The 20,885-nt window shown below is 35.1% G+C and overlaps 1 non-coding gene across 1 annotated transcript; it reads right to left on the reverse strand.

The window, feature by feature from the left end:
- Nucleotides 1-14,469: 14,469 nt before the first annotated feature.
- Nucleotides 14,470-14,576, reverse strand: LOC121214187 (small nucleolar RNA R71). The gene has a single exon (XR_005909773.1). It is a non-coding gene; the product is annotated as a small nucleolar RNA R71 (small nucleolar RNA).
- Between the last annotated feature and the right edge of the window lie 6,309 nt (nucleotides 14,577-20,885).

Genomic DNA, 20,885 nt, shown 5'->3' on the forward strand with positions numbered 1-20,885 from the left:
TTAAAGTTATAAACTAAGGTTCAATTAGTAAATTGATTAATAAATCTAAATTAAACTAAATGAAAGATGGTGTCATCTTCCTAAATGAAAATTACCACAAAAATTTTGAGGAAAGGAATCCATTTTTAGGGCTTGAAGTTTGACTAATCTTAGATTGGTGCATGGTGAGTGTTTTTCATCTCGTTTTTAATAATTTTTATGTTTTTGAAGTCGTTGTAGCTTAATCTAGCTAGCCCGGGGATCAATTTGTAAAAGTGTTAAAGATTGAGGGTTATGCCATGAATGTTTTTGAATGGTTCTTGATGTTTAATGGTAGATTATGAGTCCTTATTGATAAATAAACAAGTTTTGTAAAGTGATTTTTGATGAAATTTGCATTTAGAGATTTGTTTGTAAAAAATAGTAAAAGTTCATGGAAAATTATTGAAATGATGGTTTGTATGGGTTTATATAAGTCCCTAATAAATTTGGTTATCTTGAATGGGGGATTAAAATGCTTAGATTTCAATTTATGACTTAAGGACTAAATTGTGAAAACTTAAAATGTTAGGGGTAAAAGAGTAATTTTTCATAAATATGAAATATGGACTGAATTGAATACTAAAGGTATTAAATGGATTGAAATTTGTCTATTTAGATCAAGATAGACCATGTACGGACCTAGATCAGGGCAAAGCAAAAGGTTCAGATTAGCTCGTTTTAACTTCTACGCCCGAGTTGTTGAGGTAAGTTCGTATGGACTATTATTATATTCATGTTAATCAAATGAATGTTATTATGTATTAATAATGTAATTGAATGATGTAGATCCAAATCAATGCTATGAAGGTTATCGAGTCCGGGTTGAACCTTAGGAATTCGTAGGATACAAATGACATGTCATTAGGGATTTCATGTTTTGGGTGCTGGTCTTGAATGTCATATCGATGGCTGAGGTCTTGCATTTTTTGTGGATACTCCATAGCTCATGTGAGCAGCATCGTGTAGCTTACATTCCAACCCACAGCTCGTGTGAGCAGACCCATTTCGCAAATTGTCTGAGCAATGATGTAAAGGAAATGTTGCGGTTGTATGTTTAAGCACACTTCGTGTGAGCTTTCTCGAGTATCTGATGAAATTCTAGATGGTTCAACAAGAAAGAAAAGGGATTGAAATGGTATAGGAAATGGCTTGATTTTTGGTAAATTTTAGGTCTATACAGCCTGAGACACTGGTGTGTGACTCAGCCATGTGTGACACACGGCTTGGCGACACGACCGTGTGTCATCTGAGGGTTCCTTTGTATGCAAGTTAGTGAGTTACACGGCCTGACACACGGGCGTGTGGGACAAATTTGAGGGTTACACGGCTTGGCACAAGGGCGTGTGACACGGGCGTGTTACCCTACTTAGAGAGTTACACGGGTGAGGACACATGTAACACCCCGAACCCGGCCTAAACATTAGGGTCGAATCTAGTGATGTCACATTGCAACACCCCTTACTCGTATTCTACGCTGGAATAGGGTACGAGGCATTACTAGAATAAATAAACTTATAAACATATTAAACCGAGTTATAAAATTTCATCTAAATTAAAAATTTTTAAATTATTATCTTCGAGTCGCAAATTAGGGTTTACGAGGCCCAATACATACCCATTCATATGCTCAATATATCCGTTAAATCAGTCCAATATTGAAGAATCCACTTTAAGTCAGAATCAATATTAATCGCAATTATAAATCTTTTCATGTTATTTTCATATATCACTAACTGAACTTCGAATGTCAATTTACGAATATTTAATTCACTAACACATTCTATTATACACAATGTTTAATTGATGAAATCATTTAATTGAGCTAAATTTCATATTCACTCCAAATTTTCTTCTATATCCATAAATGCTTTCACTTGCCATTTACCTAACCAATTTCTCGAACCAAGCTATCACACAACAATAATACATCACCTATGCTTCATGAATTCAATGTTCGAATCTTATCACCATCAAATCCATGTCATTCGAATACTTAAAGTTTATTCAAGCATATATTACTACGTTTCATATACCAAGCATATGTCAAAATTACGAATACGCAATCAATTCATTTGTCATTTATTTGACTAGAAAATTAATCTCAAAATTCATAACATTCCATTACTTAAGATATGCCATAAAACACTCTTTTAACATAAACTAGCACCATGGTCGAATTTTCAGTATGCTATTTATTCCCCTTTTTTCCGAATCACATAGCAAAATATTGCAAATATGTATATATTTGAATACTATAATTATGAATCAACTTACCAACATGAGTTAATTCATGAGCCACTCATGACATCATTTCATGCCAAATATACCACACGCATATGCTATGAAACTTTATTTTCTCTCATGAGCTTACCATGACCAGTAATGCACCAATATAAGCATCACTCCTATTTCAAAATTTATCGATTATAATCAGAAATTTAACCAATTTTACACAATTCATTCATATAATTTATTTTCCTCCTCCTTTCCATCCCACATCCTTTATGTATATAACATGCTTAAATAGCATTATACATAATTTCACTATTCACTTATATTTAAATTCAAAGTTGTCTAGTCGAGTTACAATCACTAAATTATTTTTATCTAGAGCTACAGAGCTTCAAATTAAGTTTTGTTAATTTTACCAGAAAATAGACTCACATATCTTCTTACCATAAAAGTTTCAAAATTTTTGACTTAGCCAATTAGTACAATTTATTCTTTCAAGTCACCCCTATTTCACTTCTCAACATCTCTGACCTCTCTTCACTAAAAATGAATTATCTCATTGTACAAAATTCAGATGATATTTCTATTTATTTCCTTTGAAAATAGACTCATTAAGGATTCTAAGAATATAAATTATAACTCATAATTATTTTTTTATAATTTTTAATTATTTTCCAAAGTCATAATAGAGGATTCCGAAATCAACCCAACCTTGCCTCACTAAAATTCAAATATGTCAAAATATATAACTCTTTTTCTTTCTCTATTTCTTTTATGTAAAAATATACTCATTAAGATTTCATTTCATATCTTATTTACTCTCTACTTCAATTTCCACCATTTTTGGTGATTTTTCAAATTCACACTATCGTTACTGTCTAAAACTGTTTTGTTGCTAATTTTACTTTTTCATAATTTCACTTTTTCACTTTCAATCATTATTCAATTCAATTCCACACATATATTCATCATTCAATCACACTTAATCGTTACATGATCTCATGTATTTTCACTTAGTAAATTTCCTGATGAACACTTCGGAATAATAACAGATACACGGTGGATTCAGCACACAGCAACCACCCTTTGTAATCAACGATATCCAGTGGGATCAGCACATAGCAACCACCTTATAATTAATAATACCGGTTCACATAGTAGCCTACACATAGTACTACGCATGTGACCATCACTATCTGATACACGTAGTAGCTTGCACATAGTACTACACACGTGATTGAAGCTATCTGGTACGTATAGTAGTCTGCACATAGTACTATACATGCGACCTATCATTCTGGTACACATAGTAGCCTGCACATAGTACTACACAGGTGACCATCACTTTCACTTTCACATAGTGGCCTACACACAGTCCATGCCACACATGTGATCATTTCTGTCACTTCATTCGTATCCTTTTTTATTCCGAATGTTCAATCGGAAAATTTCTCACTTTTTTCTCATTTTTTCCTTTTTCACTAATCCAAGTCAATTCCTTGTCTTTCTTGACTTATAATAACACATTTAACTTATTTAACACTCACATTATTCAATCCAGTCCAAAAATCATATTTTGGAAAAATTACATTTTTGCCCCTAAAGTTTCACAAAATTATGATTTTCCCCTAGGCTCAGAAATTAAACTTTACTCCTTTTTCTTATGTTTTATGACATGTTGAACATTTTTCCTTTCTATGGAAACATCAAATTCTCACTCTAACACTTACTTATGAACATTAGGTATTTTTACCGATTATGTCAATTTACTCATTTTCACTTAAAATCGGCAAGCAAAAGTTATTTAACATAATTTTAAGCTTCATAATCTACCATAAAACATCAAAATAAACATATTTCACCTATGGGTATTTTTCCAAATATGAACCCTAGGTTAAATTATTGCTAGAATAAGCTAAATCAAGTTACTAGGACTCCAAAAACGTAAAGAACATTAAAAACGGGGCTTGGAATCACTTACTATGGAGCTTGGAAGCTTGAAAACCCTAAATATGGTTTCCCCCTTCCTGATTTCGTTCACCATGGAGAAGATGGACAAATTTTTGGCTATTTTGGCCTTTTAAATTCTTTTAATTACTAAATGACCAAAATGCCCCCAACTTAAAAATTTCCTATTTCACTTATCTCTTGTCCATTTTTGTCCAAAAATTTAACCAATGGTCTAATTACCATTTAAGGACCTCCAATTTAAAATTTCATAACAATTGGACACTCCTAACATGTAGAACTCAACTTTTGCACTTTTTATAATTTAGTTCTTTTGGCTAAATTGAGTGCCCAAACGTCAAAATTTTTGAACGAAATTTTCACGAAATCATTTTGTGAAATTGTAGACCATAAAAATATAATAAAAATTTAATTTTTCCTCGTCAGATTTGTGGTCCCGAAACCACTATTCCGATTAGGCCTAAAATCGGGCTATTACAACACAGGCTGGGACACGACTGTGTGTGCCTAGTTTGAAGGTTACACGGCCTGAGACACGTGCGTGTGTACTGTGTAAGGAACATGGCCGTGTGACCCCTGTATCCAAATTTTTGTAACTTTTTCCTAGATTTCCCAAATAATTTCATTTTGGTCCTGAATCGTTTCTAAGGTATTTCTTGGGCCTCGAGGAATCGATTTAGGGACATAATGTGCATGCATGATTGGCCTATGACATGTTTATGTTAGTTAATGAAATATTGTTTAGATATTCCCGATTGTACAGTAATGCTTCGTAACCTTAATCTTGTGACAGATATGGGTTAGGGGTGTTACAAGCTTTTCCTTTATCTGTAGTGGCTCTTTTAATCACGGAGTCAGTTATTGTGGGCTTCATACTTTGGGTTTCCCAATATTCACTAAATGCAACTGCCTAAAAATCTTTCCTTTGGAATTTTCTAACCAGTCAACTCTTTTATTAACACCTCATCGTTCAGTTTGTCATGGTATAATGTTTCTCTGTAATGTTACGGCAAACTACTACTCAGTACACACTAACAAATCCTGCTTCTTTTATTCTGCTCCTATTCATAATAATAAATAGAAATGAAATTGTATTAAAAATAAAGAGAATAAAAATAAAAATAAAAACAGGAAATAAAACAGAAAAACTACTTATTAACGAAAACAAAAAAAAATCAAACATCATGAAGGTGTTAGCTTTGCTTGTCATACTCTATAGGAGCACCCCAGTAATGTTTCAAGCATTGTCCATTAACAACAACAACACCATGTGAATACACTTGAATTACTTCAAAAGGTCCCGACCATCGAGAATTTAACTTACCAAGAAAGAATTTGAGACTGGAATTGAACAATAACACCTGCTGTCCAGGTTCAAATTGCCTTGGAAAAATTCTGGCATCATGCCATCGCTTGGTCTTTTCCTTATACAAACAAGCATTCTCATATACTTGTGTTTGAAACTCTTCCATCTCATTCAATTCTAGCAATATTTTGTCGCCAACAGCAGCCCAATCCATGTTTAGCTTCTTAATCGCCCAAAACACTTTATGCTCTAGTTCAATAGGTAAATGACATGACTTACCGTAAGCAAGTTCAAAAGGTGACATCCCTAATGGTGTTTTAGATGAAGTTCGATATGCCAATAGAGCTTCACCCAATTTAGTAGACTAATCCTTTCGAGATGGATTCACCACTTTTTCCAGAATTTGTTTAATTTCTCTATTAGAGATTTCAGCTTGGTCATTCGTTTAAGGGTGATATGCCGTGGCAATTCTATGTTTCACCCCATGCCTGTGCAAGGCATTGGCCATCAATTTGCAAGCAAAATGGGATCCCTTATCACTAATAATGGCTCTCGGTGTACTAAATCCTGTGAAATTGTTCTTATGCAAAAAAATTCAATACTGATTTAGCATCATTAGAGGTTAGGGTTACTGCTTCTACCCACTTTGAAACGTAATCTACATCCAAAAGTATGTATAGCTTGCCCACGGATGGTGGAAACGGACCCATAAAGTCTATTCTCCATACATCAACCAATTCAATCTCCAATATACTTTGCAATGACATTTTCTGTCTCCTAGACACATTTCCTGTTCTCTAACAACGGTCACATGAGCTATAAAATTCATAAGCATCTTTAAATAAACTTGGCCAATAGAATCTTTACTGGAGCACCTTGGCAACTTTTTTCATTCCTCCAAAATGTCCTCTATATGGGGTTGAGGGACAATGTTGTAAGATACTATGCATCTTATCGTTGGGGATGCACTTCCAAATTAGTTGGTCTACACAATGCTTGAATAGGAATGGTTCATCCCAATAGTATTGTTTGGCATCGTGAAGAAAATTTTCGTCTTTTATGAGCATTAAAGTCAGGTGGCATTACACCACTTACTAAAAAGTTTACTATGTCGGCATACCAAGGTAATGCCTTGGAAATGAGCAACTGTTCATCTGGGAATTCTTCTTTAATAAGTTTCTTACTTTGATCTTCATTTCCCGATTCTATTCTTGACAAATGGTCAGCCACTTGATTTTTAGTTCCGTTCCGATCTCTAATTTCCAAATCAAACTCTTGTAATAAGAATATCCACCTAATTAATCTCAGCTTGGCATCTTTCTTCCGTACCAAGTACTTGATAGCCGAGTGATCTGTGTAGACGGTGACCTTTGTTCCTACTAAATAAGAACAAAATTTGTCGAATGTAAAGACCACTGCCAGTAATTCCTTTTTCGTAGTGGTATAATTAAGCTAAGCCTCTGTCAATGTCCTACTAGCAGAATATATTGCATGTAGTACCTTATTTGTCCTTTGACCCAACATTGCTCCCACAACAGAATCACCAGTGTCGTACATGAGTTCAAAGGGCAATGTCCATTCTAGAGCAACCACAATCGGTGCTGCTACAAGTCACTTCTTGAGTTCCTTGAAAGCCTGCAAACTTGATCATCAAAATTAAAAGGTTTATTCTATTCAAGTAAAGTACACAAGGGTTTAGATATTTTCGAAAAATCCTTCATAAATCTTATGCAAAATCTTGTGTGTCCTAGAACATTTCTAATACCCTTAACACTGGTGGGTGGTGGAAATTTTTCAATCACTTCTATTTCTGCTTTGTCTACTTCAATTCCTCGCTGTGACACCCTATGTCTTAGGACAATGCCTCCATGGACCATGAAATGGCATTTCTCCTAGTTTAATACTAGATTAATTTCTTCATAGCGGCATAAAACCATCTCTAAATTCCTTAAGCAATCTTCAAAATCATTTCCGAACACAGAGAAGTCATCCATAAAAACTTCAATGAAAATTTCCACCATGTCTGAGAATAAGGCCATCATGCAGTGTTGGAACGTTGTCGGGGCATTGTATAACCCAAACTACATCCGCCTGAATGCAAAAGTATCATATGGACACGTGAAACTTGTCTTCTCTTGATCTTCAAGTGTTATGGCATTCTGATTATATCTTGAATACCCATCTAGGAAGTAATAAAAAGCCTTACTAGCTAATCTGTCCAACATTTGATCGATGAATGGCAAAGGGAAATGATCCTTCCTAGTTGCCTTGTTAAGCTTGCGGTAGTCTATACACACTTTCCATCTCGTATTAGTACGAGTAGGTATGAGCTCATTGTTGTCATTACTGACTACCGTGACACCCCCTTTCTTGGATACACATTTTAGAGGACTTACCCACGAGCTGTTTGAAATTGGGTAAATAATTCCAGCATCAAGCCTGTGACACCCCTAATTTGACCCTAGTCGGAAAGCGGTTTCGGGACCGCTAAACCGAGTAACCAAATTATTTGAACATGATATTTATTGTCTAAAATAAATGTGTGAAAATTTTAAGCTTCGATTTAGTAAATTTCATGTGAATTTAGTCAATAGGACTTATGTGTGACATTTTTGAAATGTGATAGATCAAAACATAAGGACCTATTAGTGCATGTTGAAAAAGGGGGGACTTGCATGTCAATTTCCCCCCCCATCTAGTAGTGGCCGACCATGACATTAGGATGGACAAAGGGTGATGGGCAAAACATGTCATAGACATGTTGTGTTGGTGCATCATGGGAGGAAACAATAAAATAAAGAGCATGGGCAATAAAATATTAGTGTTAGTAGGATGAGAAACAAAAAAAAAAAGAAAGGATATGTGTGATTGTCCCCCCCCCTTGCCGTGAGTTGAAGGAAAGAAAAACAAAAAAAAAAAGTGTTCATCCTTTGGTTCATCCTTGGCCGAAAATTTTAAGGAGGAAGGAAGAAGAAAGATTGAAGAGGTTCGGCCATGCATGTAACTAGGCTAAGGTATGTTTGATGATGTTCCATGAGATGCATGCATGTTTTAGTTGTTAGCTTGAGTTCTACCTAGCCCATGGTCTAAATCTTGCTATGTGATGGAAATGACACTCGGCCATGGATGCATCATTCTTGCTTGGTGTTGATGTTGTGTTGGTGAGATATCAAGTTATTTTTGTGACCAAGTTGAGATTTGAATTTTTGGAATGAGTAAGGCTTTCGGTTATGTTTTTTTGTATGAGTAATGGATTGTTGAGTTCATGCTATTATGAATAAAATTGATTAAGAGAGGCTTGAGATAATTAAATATGCATGTTGGTGGTAAGATGAGCATTCGGTTTTTATCATGGAAGCATAGGAAGCTTGTTAAAGTTGAATTTTAGAAAAGTTAAATGTGTGTGTGCTTGTGCTAGTGCCGAATGTGCCTAGGGTGATTTAGCATTGAGTTTGGTGTTATATGAATTGAGTTTTATGGTTTTGGATTTTTAAGTGTTGTTAAATACTTTGAATAATATATATATGTGGCTTTGAAATGTGAAACTCGGCCAAGTGGTTATAAGCATGATTTTAGAGATTCAATGATATTCGGCCGATTTGAATAATTCATGGCACCCCAAGCAAATTAGTTTTAGATGTTAATAAATATTGAAATTATTTAAAAGCAATTACCGAATGTGATTTTAGTCAATGATTCGGTTATGAGTGCTGATTTGTTTTATAATTAGCCGAATGTGTATATGTATATTATGAGGTGGTTTAGCTTAAAGAAAATTAAGGTGCTCGGAAGGTGATTGTCGTGGATAGTTTAAGTAATGAAATTTAATTTCTGTTATGTAAAGTGATGACATTGCTGTTTGCAAATTTGAAGTTAAAAATTGCTGATTGAGCATCAAGAGCTTATGGAAACAAAGTCGGATCGTGGAAAAAGGGAAATTGGTCGAATAGTCGGAATTGACGTACATTAGCGATCGAGGTAAGTTTTAAGTATTAAAGCCTATAATGTGATTGAGTATGATATGTTAAGCACATATTAAAAGAATCATAACTCTATTGTAAATTTTTATGCATATAGCCTAATGGCTATTATGAAGTATAGGTAAGTTATTGATATGATATGTTGCCAAATGGATATGATATTATGAAGTGCTAAAAGGATATGTCAGAAGAGTAAAATTGTGATAAACCTGCTCAGGACAGCAGCAGTAACATGAATTTAGAAAATCACCATAAATTGTTGGAGTTGAATGGGAGGCTGAATAAATTATGAAATTAAAGCTTAATGAGTCTAGTTTCTTATAAAAGAAACCGTGTAAGAAAATTTATTTCCGATAATGAGATATTTAAAGTTGTGTGAGACAGTGCAGAATGACACTGTAATCCTCTGTTCCGTTTTTAGAAAATCATTATAAATTGTACAAAAATGGTTGTAAGATAAAATTTATATTCTTAGACTCCTTAATGAGTCTAGTTTCAAATGAAATCAAATACAACACATTTTGAATTCTGTAAAATGAGAAATCTGATTCGTAGTGAAGAGTGGTCAGATTAGTCAAACAGTGAAACAGGGGAAACTTTAAGAAAAATCTAGTATTGATTGGCCAAACCTAAAATTCTGGAAATTTTATGGATGGAAGATATACGAGTCTATATTCAGGAAAAATTAACGGAAAGTGATTTGGAGTTTTGTAGCTCCAGTTATAAATGATTTAGTGACTATTGCTCGGGAAAAACAGCTTGTGCTGAATTTGAGATTGTGTTGTAAACCTTGATAAACTTGTTCTAGTTGCTCATAAGCTATTGATTAAACCAATACGTGAATTCTAAATTGTGATATTGGAAAATGATAGATGTAGATTCAACCAAGACAGTGTATATATGTGATAAGGCCTAATGGCCGATGTGATGAATGTGAAAGTGTATATATGTGATAAGGCCTAATAGCCGATGTGATAAATGTGAAAGTGTATATATGTGATAAGGCCTAATAGCCGATGTGATGAATGTGAAAGTGTATATATGTGATAAGGCCTAATGGCCGATGTGATGAATGTGAAAGTGTATATGTGTGATAAGGCCTAATAGCCGATGTGATGAATGTGAAAGTGTATATGTGTGATAAGGCCTAATAGCCGATGTGATGAATGTGAAAGTGTATATATGTGATAAGGCCTAATAGCCGATGTGATGAATGTGAAAGTGTATATATGTAATAAGGCCTAATGGCCGATGTGATGAATGTGAAAGTGTATATATGTGATAAGGCCTAATGGCCGATGTGATGAATGTGAAAGTGTATATATGTGACAGGGCCGAGTGGCCAACGTGATGGATGTGAAAGTGCATAAATGTGATAAGTCCCGAAGGGCATTTGTGTCAGTACTATATCCGGGTTAAAACCCCGCAGGCTTTATGCGAGAATATTATCACTGATTAATGTCCGTAAGCTTTGTGCTCGTACTATATCCGAGCTCTAAAGACCTGATGACTACGTGTGGGAATTTTGTCCGGGTAAGACCCGATAACTTCGTGTGGAGATTATGTCCGGGTAAGACTTCATAATAAGAATTGCTTATAAATATATTCAATGCGAAAGGTTAAACAGGTATGTACTCCAAGTTTATATGTGAGCTTGATTTGCACTAAATCATAAGGTAGTTATGTGATGCATACGAGAGCAATCTATGAGACTATTCCTATGATTATGTGACATCGGATCAGTGTGAGAGGCGATGTGAAATCATACGATATATCTATGTCACATGAGCTCACTTTTATGTGAAAGTTTATCTGCCTATTGTATATGATGAGATGTGCATATTCGGTAAAGGGATGGTATGCCCGAAGGAAGAGTGAAATAAAAATACGAACAACTATGTTATAATTTGATTGTTATCTGTTGACACTGCTTAAAACTTACTAAGCATTGTAATGCTTACTCCGTTTACTCTGTTTCCTCTGTTTTATAGATCTCATTGCGAAGCTACAGGCTCGGGGATCGTCAGCAACTAGTCACACTATCACTATCCACTGTTTGGTACTGCTATGTTTTGGATTATCTTATGGCATGTATAAAATAGACTAGTGGCGGAAGAATATTTTGGTTAATGTATATAGCCATGCGAAAATGGCTTATATATGTTTGAGCATAATGTTATAATCATTTGGTATGGAATGGTTAATCACTATCATAATTTGTGCTATTTATGCTAAAAGGGCTAGTTGAATCATGGAAACTATGAAATAGGTAAAGTCTACCTTAAAGGCAGATGCTGGCAGCAGCAGTGATGTAGATTTGGAAAATCACTAAAAATAGTAGGATTCGAATTAAATAATGAATAAATTATGTAAACGAACCTTGATGAATCTATTTTCATAGGAAAGTAACGAAACAATCATATGAACAGTATGTTAAGAGATATTCAGGTTCTTGTGAGACAGGGCCAGAACGGTTTCTGGATTCCCTGTTCCGACTTTGGAAATTTATTATAAATTAACCAGAGATAATTAGGAGTCATGCTATATATTTATAGATTCCTCTCTGAGTCTAGTTTCTATAGAAACAAACGGCATCAGTATTGAAGCTCTGTGCAGGGAGATATCCAAGTTGTAATGCGCAAAGGTCAGTGTAGTCGATCCCTGTAACATGAGAGACTTTGACTAATAAACTGTACTAATTGGCCTAACCAAAAATTCTAGAAAAAATATGTAGATGGGCATATGAGTCTAGTTTTAGGGAAAAATTACGAAACTGATTTTCGAGTTGTGAAACTCAAGATATGATTTTTAAGGTGACAGTGTCGCAGTTAGCCAACTGCCTGGAAAATTTTAAAATGGACTGCGATAGTAAGCGAATTTAGTCTGTGAACCCCTCGTGTCCGACTCCTGCAACGGTCTCGGGTACGGGGTGTTACATCAAGCCACATGAAAATTTCTTTCTTGACAACTTCCTTCATAAATGGATTCAGTCGTCTCTAATTGTTCAATGGATTTCCTATGAAAATCTTCCAAAAAAATTTTGTGCATACAAAATATACAAATAATTCCCTTTGTATCGGTAAAGGTCCAACCCAATGCTCTTTTAAATTGCCGTAACACTTCTAACAACCTGTCCTCTTGCTCAGGTATTACCTTTGCAGAAATTACAACTGACAAAGTACTGTTATTTCTCAAATACGCATATTTCAAATGTTGTGCAGAGGCTTTAACTCTAGTACTGGAGATTCCTTTAGAGATGGTTTAGGAGGCTTAAAAGATTGATTTGATAAATCCAGGGATTCAAATTTCTTCCCTAGCTTATCCACTATTTGCTGGGCTTCCATAAATTCACCAAGCTCTTCAAAACTTACTATGTCACCTTGCTCCATCAAATCTTCTTAAATGTCAGAATTACCGTAGCAAAATTTTGTGAATTTGTTCACTAATGTTTCTATCAAGTCAATGGCGTGACATTCCTCATTCTCATTCATGCCTTTTAACACATCAAACACATTAAAAGTAACCTACTGATCATTCACTCTCATGGTTAGCTCGCCTTTCTGTACATCAAATAGGGTTTGCCAGTAGCAAGAAATGGTCTTCCAAGAATAATTGGTACATCATGGTCATCTTCACATTCTAAAATAAGATTAGCAACGGTATCTGACGATACATTTGCCTTGCATAACTTGCAAGATTATTGTGATTAAACTGTTACAAGGTAATGATACTTTGTTACCTTACATAGTCTTTTATGTGCTTATGAAATTGAGTTAATTGTTTGAATTGACATAGGGATATATACAAGAGATTATTTCGATTTAATAAGTATGTATGTGCAATAATATATTTTCCTATTAAGATTTGTTTAATCGGTTGAATTGACATAGGGATATAGTCAAGAGATAAATGGATTTTGGTAGGTGAGTATGTTCGTAAGTTAGAAAATTACTGAGTTGCCGTGAACTTATTTGTAATAGTATAAACATGAGTTTAACAATTCTAAGTTAAGAAATGTAATTAATCTAACACTATTAAGTCATCTTGATTAAAATCGTATTTTGAAATCGTGCATTTGAGATTTATTTATTTAGGTCACTTAGTTTAAAATCTTAGTTTTTAATCACCCTTTTCAAACAAAATAAATTTCTTCACCAAAGTGTTTTAAATAGTATTCATAAATGATTCTTTTCACAGTCCATGTGGGTATGATTACTCAATATTTACTTGTCACTTTATTACTTATTGTGATTGTGTACACTTGCACATTTTCGTCGTTCCAAGTTTTTGGCGCTGTTGTCTGGGAATATGTTTTAAAAAAGTCATTATTTGTGTAGTTGTTAGTTTGGCATTTTGGTTTATCTTTCTGTTCCAATTTTAACTTAGTTAATTTTTCTGTGATTATTTCAGGTGTTTATGAGTATTGACCGAATCATCAATTTACTCCTTGTAGACCCTGAGATTGAACGAACTTTTCGACAGCGAAGAAGACAAGCATGTCAGAGAAGGACTGAAGAGATGAACTTTGAAAATCTGAATCAAGGAAACAGAACAAACCTTGCTCAAAATCCAATCCTTATTGCTGATGATAGAGATAGAGCTTTGAGACAGTATACTGTGCTAGTATTTCATGATCTTAATTCGGGTATTAGGAGACTCTAAATTGAGCCACAACAGTTCGAGATGAAGCCATTCATGTTCCAGATGCTTCAGACAGTGGGCCAATTCAGTGGAATGCCTATCAAAGATCCTCACCTACACTTAAGACTGTTTATGGAGGTGAGCGATTCTTTCAAGTTAGTTGGACTACCCGAAGATGCATTACGATTGAAGTTGTTCCCATATTCACTAAGGGACAGAGCTCGAGCTTGTTTGAACTCATTACCACCAAGCTCAATTTCAACATGACAAGAGTTAGTAGAAAAATTCCTTATGAAGTATTTCCCGCCTAGCAAGAATACTAAGTTGAGGAACGAGATCACTACTTTCCAACAAATGGATGATGAGTCATTGTATGAGGTATGGGAAAGGTACAAAGAATTATTACAGAAGTGCCCTCATCACGGCCCACATTGCATACAACTTGAGACGTTTTATAATGGTCTCAATGCTCATACGAGGATGGTAGTGGACGCTTCTGCTAATGGTGCTCTCATTTCTAAGTCTTATAAAGAGGCTTATGAAATCATTGAGAGGATTGCCAGCAACAATCATCAATGGCCAACCAATTGAGCAGTATCAGGAAGACGAGTCACTGGAATACATGAAGTAGACGCTCTTACTTCACTCGCATCTCAAGTATCATCAATATCCTCAATGTTAAAAAATCTTACTAATAATGGGTGTAATGTTTTTGCAGCACAACCACTGAATCAAGTTGAAAATGTAGCCTGTTTTATTATGGGAAGGACATTTGTTCAAAGAATGTCCATCAAACACAGAATCTGTGTATTGCATGGGTAACTAGAACCAAAATCGAGGAAGGCAAGGGCTGCAATCCAATTTCTATAACCCATCATAGGAAACCACCCGAATTTTTCCTGGAGTAACCAAAGGGCAGGAATCAGTAACAATTATGTCCAACCTAGATCAACCCAGCCACCTAGTTTTTCCCAACAAGCTCAGAAACCAACCTAAGCTGAACCATCCAATAGCTTAGAGAATCTATTCAAGGCATACATGGCGAAAAATGATGCCTCTCTAAGGAACTTGGAGAATCAAGGGGGCCAGCTTGCAATTGAACTCAGAAACTGACCACAAGGTGCTTTACCTAGTGATACGAAGAATCTGAAGAATCCAGGGAAGAAGTAGTGTAAAGCGTTAACATTGAGGAGCGAAAAGACTTTAGAGCCCAATTCTGTCGAAGTTGAGAAGGAGCCAGCTAACGCTCAAGACTCAGAGGAAGTTCAACCGAGTGTTGAAATTCCAGTTTCACCGAAAATTGAATCTGCAAAATCTGGCAAGGTAACTTTTGAACCAGCTAATTCTGATAAACTAATAACTCCGTTAGATGTAGAATTGCCACAAAAAATGAATCAACCAGTTCCAGTAAAGCAATCTCCACCACCCTACCCTGAAACACTTCAGAAGAAGAAGCAGGAAATTCAATTCAAGAAGTTCCTAGACGTACTTAAGCAACTTCATATCAACATCCCCCTGGTTGAAGCACTTGAACAAATGCCAAACTACGTAAAATTCATGAAGGATATCCTGTCTAAAAAATGAAGGCTTGGAGAATTTGAGACGATAGCCCTAACGAAGGAATGCAGTGGATATCTTCAAGACAAACTACCCCCAAAATTGAAGGATCTTGGATGTTTTAACATATTGTGGTAAGGCACTATGTGACTTGGGTGCGAGTATTAACATGATGCCCATGTCAATATTTAGGAAGTTGGGGATAGGTTGATACGAACTCATTCCGGAATGATTCGAGTCGTTTAGGTTGCCCGATCATGAATTGAGTAAGGTTAAGTTCGTTTCAACAGAATAGATGAAAGGCTCAACAAAATAGGTTTCACAATGAATGGCTAGTTAGACTAAGGGCAGAGAATGAACCAACAATATTGGATCGTTGACCCGAGTCTCAAAATGGCTCTTAGGTGATTTACGGTTTAAAGAAAAGAGCAAAGACCTTGACCCACTATCAAAAGTGATAGGAACAAAAGGTATATGAACGCCACAAGAAAACTTGATAAGTCAATTCAATCTTGAAAGAACAAGGAGAACTGGAAATCTCACAAGTTTCAAATTTAGCATAAATTCAACAAAAGTTTCCTTACAATGAGCTAATTACAAGTATTTATAGTGCTAGATGAGGCCTAGCTGAATAGTCACTTTTGTTTAGCTTAATGAGCTAATAATGAGCTGAAATTAACTTAGTCACTAGGCACAAACTCTTGAAATCTCTAGGCCAAAGTTCTCCTTTAAATGATGTATAATGCTATCCTTTAAATAATGTAACAGCCCCTTGTATGTAACTAATTCCAACTGAATAGTGGCATTTAACACTTTGTAACAACCGTTGTACATAACTGTTTCCAGCTGATCAGTCACCTACAAACAAACACATTAAAAACACATTAAACACATTTTAACACATATTAGACATAATAAGATTAATTAATAAACTGTAAATAAACACATTTAACACTTAACTTAATTTAAAAAACTTAAAAACACATGCAACAATAAATTATTCCAGCAACTAAATTAACTAAGATGAACTTAATTAACTAAGATGAGTAATTTATTCCAGCAACTTAATTAAATAAGATAAACTCAATTAACTAAGATGAGTAATTTATTCCAACAACTAAATACTTATTCCAGCAAATTAAAAATGGGTTGAAGTTAAGCTAAATGAGTTTGGATTGAACTAGACGAGCTTGAAGAAGCTAGAATTGAGCTCATTAAGCTGAAATTAAGCTTCGTTTTCCACTTAGGCCCCTCGAGCTTAGGCCTATTCTGAGGTCGTTGAGTTGTATCGAAACATGATGTGGCGGGGATCGCATCATACCCTCCCTCTTGAAGACGATTTGTCCTCAAATCGGGCCATTTGCTCGCGAAAAAAATCTCAAAATCACAAACCCTTTTGTTCATAAGTCTAACAAAATCGTTTTAAAAAACCCAAGAACCACAAATGGTTTGAAAAGGAAGCATGTTATTTGCATACCCTCCCTCTTTAGGAGGATACCATTTTGGCTTGTCACCTACACAAGAATGAAACCAATTAGTGATAATATAAGTTATAAGCTCAAAATAACTTTTTGAATTGTTATTCAAAACTTGAACATATAAACCAATACCGAGATAAAAAATGGAAATAAATCTTACCTTTCCATAATGAATCAAAAATTGCAATGATGGTAACAAACTGAAATCACAAAGTATTCGAAAGTTAACAACATTCCAATTCTCAAATCCCTTGATCAAAGATATAGAACAATGGTCACCTGGGTCAAAAACAAAGTGTTCTCTTACCGCTTCAATCTGACTAGATAATTTTATGACCAGTGACATGGAAAGAACATGAAGCAATTGAAAGTTGTAATCATGCAAAACATGATTAAATCTTTTAAACCACAATATAGGACAACTTCTAGAGTAAAAAATGTGAGTTGGACTTTGCAAGCCAACGAAACTGTCAAGCTTTATTTTCGAACAAAATAGAGATAAAACTCGGAGCAAATAAAAGGGGTCAACACATTGATTCAAAAAACTATTTGGATACTCACCTTCGCTTGACATCAACTTAGGCATACATGCTCTGGGTTTAAACACATGATTTTGATCGCTTGCCCCAAAATACAGCAAGAATTTCATTTTCTCAATTAATTCACAAAAGGAAAACAAAGAGAATTTAGGCAAACAAACATGCAAATATTCAAGCTTCTCAAATCTTAGTCAAATAGGCAGACAAAAGCATGAAAATTTCGCACAAAGGTTTAAAGATTTCCCATGAACATCACAATCAAATAGATTAAACATTTTATGTGAAAACTTTTTACCACATATGCCAAACAAAGAAGATGTGAACATACAAACATTCAAATAGTCAAACCCATCACAATTCATTTGAATAGGTATGTATGTTTTCAGACATTCATATGCCTTAAATCTCATCTGTACATTTTCACCACAATCAAGCAAATGGAAAGGTTTATATGATTCATTATTTTGCACATCCAATCCTTGCAATTGTCGATTGATTACTACTTCACCAACAATCTCATTAATACCATAATTTTCAGTAATGGTAATGTCATTGCGATCTTTTAAAGCAAACAAACCATTATTAATTAAGGAAGAGTAATTAACCAAGTCAAATTTCAAAGGTTTTTCAAAAACCAAATCTTCAATAATTGAATGGGGCTGATATAACTTAAAAAATTTAGATTCCATACCTTGCTTACCCTTTGGCATAAGCAAACTAGGTTCGTTGATAATGTTACCTTTTTTAACCAACGTGAATCTTCTCTCTTTCAGAAAATATCAAAGTTGAAATTTGTCAATGGGATCTTCATAAACCTGGAAAGAAGAAATAATACAATAAGAACTCACAGAATGGTTAGTTAAAACTCCTCACTATTTCTTGTTCATTTTCTTCCTTTTCACTCGTTTCTTTTACTCTCTCGCTCTCTTCTCCGATATGTTTTTTGGCTCACACTCTTTTTCTTTTTCAATATCGATATCTTTTGGCTCTGTTTCATTTTCTTTTTCTTCTTGACATGCTTTTTCAATTTCATTACAAAAGGAGGACATCAAAATGAGAAACCTTTCATTGAGAATAAGAAAAGGGTTCTTTATACAAAAGAAGATCATCTCTTTGTGATAGATCCTTCGTGGCCGAGTACTTTGACACTTTTGAAACACGTTCGCTTCTTCGTAAGTGATTCCCCACGGATGAATAAATTGATGCACTTGTAGAGACATATCTACCTTTTCGTTTGTCATATCAGAAGGACTCAAACTCGAAGTTTTCTTTACTTTGTCTTGAATTGATCGTCATATAAGATTCGCGATATGGATCTCTTCTTGAAAATTCATAGGATGCTTGTCCTCGTGAGGATCTTATTTCTATTCCTCGACTTGGTGAAATTCGCTCCCGTTCGGCTCTTGCTCGCTGGCCCCGCTCTTGCTCGCTGGCCCCGCTCTTCTACACGATCTAATCATTTCTTGATGGATTTGAATTTTTGATCAAATAGATGTTCAATTTCGCGTGTAAAGGCTTGAAATGTAAATTTTGGCACACTTCCTCCAACAATTCTTACAGGACGGAATCCAACTCCTTCGTTTGGATTTCTTTTCGTACTTTGTGACTTTTTAGACACTCACAAAAAACTCACCAATTCTTTCACAAAGAAAATCACTCACTCTTGGCTTTTTCTACACTCGAATGAGCTCACAACCCTCGTGACTTTTTCCACTCACTTCGCCTCTCTAAGTTCTTCAAAGGACTAGTTAGACTTAGAAGCAGTCGTTGTGGGTCGGTTGGCAAAATTGATGAATGGTTTTGGTAGGAATGTTGTAGGACAAAGAAGGTAGGCTTGAAACAAAGAAATGGAAAGGGTTTGGTGTGGCCGAATAGTACGATATCGAATGGATGTTTCGGGCAACAAGTAAAATTTCTACTCGACAACAAGAACTATAACACTTTTTTTTTTAATTTCCAATTTTTTCTCTTTTTTTTTTCAATTGTAAAATGCTAATTTTCAATAAACTCTTTGAATTCACAAATTTTTTTTCAAAATTTTTTGATTGAATCTACAATATCGTTTTGCCGAGAATGCCGATTCTTACTCCAATTCCACTAGCTCAGATACCAAATGATACGAACTCGTTTCAGAATGATTCGAGTCATTTAGATTTCCCGATCGTGAATTGAGTATGGATAAGTTCGTTTCAGCAGAATAGATGAAATGTAACACCCCGAACCCGAAACCGACATCGGAGTCGGACACGAGGTGTTAACTGGCTTTAACCCCTTACAAAATTTATTTTCCAGACACTGCCCAATCTGTGTACTAGTCGTTTTAAAAATCATATCTTGAGTTTCGTAACTCAAAAATCAATTTTGTAATTTTTCCCAGAAACTAGACTCATGTGCCCATCTATGTAATTTTTTCTAGAATTTTTGGTTGGGCCAATTAGTACAGTTTATTAGTCAAAGTCCCCCAAGTTGCAGGGGTCGACTACACTGACCTTTGCCCATTACGACTTGGATATCTCCCTGCACGGGGCTTCAATACTGGTGCCGTTTGTTTCTATGAAAACTAGACTCAGAGAGGAATCTGTACATATATGGTACGACCCCTAATTATCTCTGGTTAATTTATAATGAATTTCCAAAGTCGGAGCAGGGAATCCAGAAACCGTTCTGGCCCTGTCCCACAAAAATCTGATTATCTCTTAATATACTGCCCATATGATCATTTCGTTACTTCCTCATGAAAGCAGACTCATCGAGCTTCGATTAAATAATTTATTCATCAATTAATTCCACTCCTACTATTTTTAGTGATTTTTCAATCTCATGACACTGCTGCTGCCAGCATCTGTTACGAAAGTAACTAGGTCCATTTCATGCCTACCCTTGATCCAACTCAATCGAACATTCGTGCCATTTTCGCATGGCTTAAAGTTTACATGCCATAATTCAAACACAACGTACTAGCTTATACATGCCAAAATGATCTTCTAAGCACACTAAGAAGAAAGTACCAAAACTTGCTATCCGGTGTGATGACTTCGATGACGGCCCGACCCCGCAAAAATCGATGAGTCCAAGCAACCTATAATGGGTGACAAGGAAACACCGGGTGAGTTTATAACTCAGTAAGTCATAAGCAATGCTCTACTATACATCAATAACATTA

Source organism: Gossypium hirsutum, chromosome D01, assembly GCF_007990345.1.
Source record: "Gossypium hirsutum isolate 1008001.06 chromosome D01, Gossypium_hirsutum_v2.1, whole genome shotgun sequence".
NCBI lineage: Eukaryota > Viridiplantae > Streptophyta > Magnoliopsida > Malvales > Malvaceae > Gossypium > Gossypium hirsutum.